Below are 6,719 nucleotides of genomic sequence, written 5' to 3' on the forward strand. Positions count from 1 at the left end.
TTCACCCAGGAGTCAATATGTTACAGGGGATATCATTGGTCCTTTTTGAAAACTAACAACAAAGGACAACAATAGTGTTAGATGATTGCCTAGCACACTGAGAGATTAAGTGAGCTGTCCAGGATCTGGTAGTTCAGTACATATAAGAGGGAGGCATGCCTCAAACTCAGGTCCTCCCAGCTTCACTGTTTACACTGTCTCTCATTTCTCATGTTATTCTGTAAGAATTTAGCATTAGGCAAAGTTTTGAAATTCACCTTCATGCTTTTAAAACTTCACAACCAGAGCCATTTCTTAAAACTATTCTGGAACTGTTCTAATTAACTAAATTTACTAGTCTCAGCACAATAGCACTTAATGACAAAAATTCGCATTTACATTGCTCTTTGATAATACCAGGGTGATTTCTATACGTCAGATTGGATCTTCACAACAGTCCTTTGAAGTAAGTAGTGTAAGCATGATAACGGGAAAAATGAGGCCAAGACTGACTATATATCACTGGAGAAATAGGACTTGAACTCAGAACTTCAGATCTCAAGTTTCAGGCATTTTCCTCTGTCCTATACTGCCTCTTACTGGGAGGAGGGAGACAATCACATCAAGATCATTGGTTTTTCCCATGGATATTTCATTTGAACTTGATGTTCCTGTTCCAGGCTGGCATAAAATCTTGTCTAGGATTATCAATTCTTAAACCTGGGTCAAGATTCCATATGGAGTCTCAAAAAATTTGGCAACAGTAAGAGCTTTCTGAAGGCACAATGACCAAAAATTAATTAAAAATCAAACCCTGAAATCAGAGGTGTTTCTGGCAGTGTTTGCCCATGTTGTATCACACAACTTCACTTCAGCCTTGGTTCTGAACACAAAGCAAGCCCACTTTGCACTGCAAATGCCCTCAGGCCATGCAATGCCAACACTGCCTAAGTGGGAAAAGGGGTTGAGAGTGTAAAAAGTTTAAGAAGCCCTGGTCTAGATCAGGGGTTTAACCTTTCATGTCATGGCACCCAGCATCCTTCCCTCCCTCCTTAATGTTTTGTCTGATAAAATTTCTGGACCCCTTTTCAGAATGTTATTTTTAAATTTGTAAAATAAAAATACATAGGATTACAAAGGAAACCAAGAGATCAATTATATTGAAAAAGCACAATTATGAAAATGTATTTTTTTTAAAAACCCAAGTTCACAAACCCCAGGTTAAGAACCCCCAGAAGATGTTTCTTTTGACCTTATCTGATTCTACCTTATGTACTTATTTATGGACGTATCTCATCTTGTTCCAGGTTATATACATTTCTAGAGGGCAAGGACTGGGCTGTTTAGAAGGCTTAGAGTTCTCAAGCTCTGGATAAGTCTTGGGTTTGCTATTCCTTCAAATGAATTTTTTGTGACTGTGAATTTCTTCAGTGAATTTTGGTAAAAGCATTTCTGTGAAGTGAGGATGCCTCCTTGGCACTGGTCTCTGGAAGAATAATAACTACCTTTGTAGTGAAATGAATATAGCTTCTGGTTGGAGACTTCTGGGCTCACATCAATCAGACTGAATCTTGGGGGTTATCCTAGATCCCCCTCTTTTTGGGTTGTACCCATCCTAAATTTATTCTGGGGAAAATCTCCAAATATAGCTTACTTATTGATCTCTACAATGTGGGTAATGGGGTCTCCAGCTCCCATAGGAGCAGTACAGGCAACAAATGATTTTATCAGCTAAGGAAGAACTTTGATTTACTCCATAGAAATTGCAGAAGATAGAGACCTCGGAAAACCAGCTCCTAAATAATCAGTACAATTCCCTTGATTCTCTGGTGTGCCCCACTTTTCTACCAAGTCTTAAGGTATTCTACTTCAGGGTTATACTTTCCTTTTGAAGAGAACTGAACCTTGGCATTGGTAGTGGGGCAATACCCTGAGATTTTAGTCAATTCTTTAAATAGGAACACATGTAGCACTCTTCTACCCATGCCCCTCCCCACACCCCCACCAGGCGTGCTGCTCAGGAAATCCCCCTTTGGCTAGAAGTTTGGCTTTTAGGGGTCTGAAATTTGGGGTTATGGGTGAGGCAACCCACAAGTCTGATGCTGCCCAGGAAATCCCCTTCTCTGGCTAGAAGGCCAGATTCCAGGGTTGTGATATCTAAGAAATTCTTCCCCCCCTTCCCTAACTAGAAGGCTGGGATTCAGGATCAACATTGTCAAGGAACTCTTCTCTTAAGTCATATTACTAATGTTTGTGTTTGCCATGTGTCTCACCAAAATTATCGCTAATGGCTCAGGGTCACCCTATCCCTCCTCTGCCCCAATCTGCTGTGTCCTAAGTGTATTTCTAGAAGAAAGATAGAAAGGAAAAGAGTCAAGTAAAAAGTGGAAAGAGATTATCCACAAGCAGCCAGCACAAAGGAGTAGCTCTTTCCCCAAGACATGAAGCCAATCAATTAAAATTAAACTCATCCACCTAATGACCTAAGAGCCATCTCCACAACAACCAATTCATCTTGGAGGTCAGCCTTAGTCATTGGCTTAATCAGATACCTTTGTCTTCCCAAGAAGGTGCTGATGGACATGTCTACTCACTCATTATGAGAAGATGTAATCAAAAGTCCCCACAAAACAGCACACTGCCCTACTGTAAGCTCACCGAGTTGATCAGGGAACTCCTTTGATCAATTCCTTGTATGAAAATGGAAAAGCTTTTCTGGCAAATAATCTTTAGTTTATTAGGAGAATAAAGAGGGGGGAGAAGCCATCCATCACAGAATCAAAAGAATGAACTGATTACATTTTGGTGATGGCTTGCAGAAGGCTCTCCTGACCTCTGCCTTTTGGGACCAGTACTGGGGTCTGGCATCTGAGAACCTAGAATGCTTGGCTGCTCATTGTGGTAGAATAAAAACTCAGGGAAAGTAGTGAAATAATAATTGTCACAATCATTACTCTTCTAACTTTTTCTATTCATCTTCCTCTTCTCAGGCTTAACTATTATATATTTCCTCTCCCTCTCCTCCCGCCCTGACCCCATCCCATCCATTACCCTGGGCTATGAATGTGAAGTTTTAGAATATAAATCTAATACTAAATAAGAAAGTGGTTGTTAGACCCTTGGGATAAAGAATGGGAATGAAGACAATTAAATTAATCATTAATCTGATTCCCTGACCTGAGGGTTGGAGGCCAGGTTGTGGTAAATCCTTAGAGGAAAGATTTCTATGAATTAATAAAAAATAATTTCTTCAGTTTTTATGGCCTTTTACACTTTCCAAAAATGGTATCACATCTATTATTTTCTATGATGGGCATAGTATAGATGTTATCTTCATTTTACAAACATGGAAATCAACTCTTAAGTGATTCATCTAAGGACGCACAGCTAAGTAGCTACAAAAAGCAGGACAAGAACCCAAGTCTCTGACTCTCCAATCTAGTTCCCTTTCTAGTATACTTACAGGAAAGCATACTTTCTAGTATACTCCTAGTATACTGATTTTTCTCTATTCCACAGCAGTGTGGTATAGTGGATAGGGGACTGGAGTCAGGAAGACTCAGGTTCAAATCCCATTTTAGATACATGTTATTTGGGTGGCCCTGGGTAGTCACTTAACCTCTTTGTGCTCAGTTTCCTCATCTGTTAAATGAGAAGGTTGGACTCTATTTTCCATGCCAGGAGGAGAATCTGTCACTTTTTGCTGTGGATTAGTGAGCTCAGAATTGGATTTAGCAAAGCTGTAGGATTGCTGGTCTATATTTTTTTTCTTCGCATTTCTCTATAACTTTGGGAGAAGAGTTTGGTGATTTGGCATAAATTTTACTTTGTGTCATGAGTTTTAAGGTGGATAATAAAACAAGTTTTTTTTTTTAACAAAGTACCTACTCAACAAACATGTTGCCTATTATGCATAGGCTCTGTGCTTTGGATTGAGGATAGAGATACCTTGATTTACTTGATAGAGGAAACTACCAGATGAGAAAGCTTCCGCTGCTGATTCTGGTTGGTACCTTCTGTTCTATAAGGCAATCTGAGAGAGTTACCTAGAGTATTGAGAGATTAAGCGATTTGTCCATACAGCCATTATGTGTCAAAGGTGGGACTTGAACCCTGACTTTGAGACATCTTCCCTGTCCACTATAACATATTATTTATCTAGGCACTGTAGATACAAAGACAAAAACAAACATTTCCTACCCTTGAGGAACTTATAGTTTATAAGGGAAACAATTTGTACATGAGTAAGTATATACAAGATAATTTCAAGGGGAAGCCCTAATAGTTGGGGAGGAGAAGCAGGAAAAGTCTCATGTAAGAGATAACATTTGAGCTAAACTTTTATAGAAACTAAAGATTCTAAGTGGCAGAGATGGGGAGAGAATGCATTTCAGACACCAGAAACATTTCATGAGAAAGCCTAGGCAGGACTCAGCATCATGGCAGAAGAACAGAAAGAAGTCCAGTTGGTTTGGACTAAAGAAGGGCAGTAAGGCACAGAATGGCTCCATAGTACAGCAGGTGAAAGATGAAATAACTGAGGAAACAAAGGTTTGATCTTTTGAGCATATTGATTTATCAAGCAATGCATGCCAATTGCCTAACAAGCCAGGACTAGTAGCCTTCCTTAGCTTTGGCACTGGACCCTGAATACAGGGGGAGACAGTTTTGATACATTGAAAGCAATTAATCTAATAAGACCAATTAATTTAAAGGAAACAATTAACCAGGATACAACATTAGGCAATCTGACTTCTAATTGGAGGAAAGATTAGGGACTTTTCAGTTTGGGAAGAGGAGAGTGAACAGGTACAATTCTCTGAAATCAGAAAAAGAAGTGTTCCATTACCCCCAAGTGTCTGTAAACAATCAAAGGAACATGGAAACAATGACTGATTGATCAGTCTGGGACCAGTTTTCAGACAGGTCATATGGATTGCTTTAGATGTATAATTGTGAGAAAATTCCTTGCATCAATTTTTGGATCTAACCCAGTTTCTGGTCAGCATAATCTAGGTCCTTAGTTGAGGATCTATAAGCAGCAGTTTCTTCAACTTCCAAGCCACACGTCTAGGTTCAAACAGTGCAATAGTTTTCTCATGATTCCCACAACTGAATAAAGTTTTCTCACAAGACAGAAATTGGATTAGATACAAAATTGAATAGAAAAAGAACTGAGTTATCTCCAGAATTGAGTCACCAGCTGAAGTGTGGTTCACTCAGTTCCCACAATTAACCACTTGCTGCTCCAATCCCCTTGGTTCCTTCAATAGGCAAAGTGGAGGCAGGTTCTTAAGGTCTATTAATATCAACAGAAGAGTTTGTATTTGATCCTGGAGGTAACAACAGATAGCCACTGCAGTTTATTGAGTAGGAAAGTGGCGTGGTTTGACTCTAGAAGTATCACTTTAGTTTTTGTGTGGAGGTTGAATTGGAGGTAAGTGAGACTTGAGGCAGGGAGATCAATCAGGAGGCTATTTCAATAGTCCAGGCAAGAAGTAATTAGGGCCTAAACTAATGTGGGAGTTGTGTGAGTGGAGAGAAACACCAGAGATGTTGTGGAGGGAGAATAGAAGATTTGGTGGGTGGCTGGATACAGGAAGGGATAAGAGAGAAGGAGGAGTCCAGTATTATTCTTAGATGATTGGAAGGACGATGGTGCCCTGGACAGATACAGGGAAGTTTTGAAGAGAGTTGGGTTTGGGGGTAATAAGGAGTTTTTGCTTTGGACATATTGAATTTTAGATGCTTGTGGGTATACTGGAGCTAGCTCTAAATGACTTGTAGAGTGATTTGTTAAATTTTCAGAGTAAAAATTTATGCCTCAGAAATGGACAAATACTACAAATCAGGGCTTGACTTATTGTTTTGTTAATAGTGTAGACATAAAATGGTGGAGAAAAGGTTTCTAATGCAATTTGTGTGTGTGTGTGTGTGTGTGTGTGTGTGTGTGTGTGTGTGTGTTTGGCAATGGGGGATAAGTGACTTCCTTAGGCTCACACAGCTACTAAGGGTCAAGTGAGGCCAGATTTGAACTCAGGGTCTCTTTACTCCAGGGCTGGTGCTCTCTCTACTGTGACACCTAGCTGTCCCACTAATGCAGATTTTAAAAGTGTGTTCCAAATACAATTTATTTTTCTTGAGGACTAATTATTCAAAATTTACTAGTACTCTCCAGTTATATATTCTGTTTTATGTTCTGAATGTGAACCTAACGAACTCTGTGAATTTTCAAAACATTAATTTGGGAAGTTATTCCTATGTGACAAGTGTGGTCTTTGCCACTTCCTGGGAAATATAATAAATGACTTATAAGCCATTTCTATCCAGTTATTCTTTGATTTAACCAGTGAGTCTGAATATTATGCCTTCGTTGGGGGAAACAAAGTCCTACTTGTCAATAAGTCTATACTTTCCAAAGCCCAAAGCAGGCTCTTCATGGAAAGATAGATCTTCAGTTTAGTTGCATGCTTCATGAAGGCAAGGACCCTTTGTTACTAGTATGGTGCTTAGACTCTATTATGTGATCAATAAAAATGTGTTGATTTGATTAATTGTTGCTAGGTGAGGGCTTGATCCTGCTTTGGGACTTTTCATAGTATCCCTGGATCTGATCTTTCTTCAACAGCTAATGACTATTGTCTTATTTATATATAGATCATGTTGTCACTCTTGCTTCAACAGTGTTTCACTGCTCAACTAATAAAGTTCAGAACTCTTATCCTGTATATGAAGGTTCT

This window comes from Petaurus breviceps, unplaced genomic scaffold, assembly GCF_028583685.1.
Source record: "Petaurus breviceps papuanus isolate PSGF00001 unplaced genomic scaffold, PetGlider_PUasm1.0 90752, whole genome shotgun sequence".
In the NCBI taxonomy this organism is placed as follows: domain Eukaryota; kingdom Metazoa; phylum Chordata; class Mammalia; order Diprotodontia; family Petauridae; genus Petaurus; species Petaurus breviceps.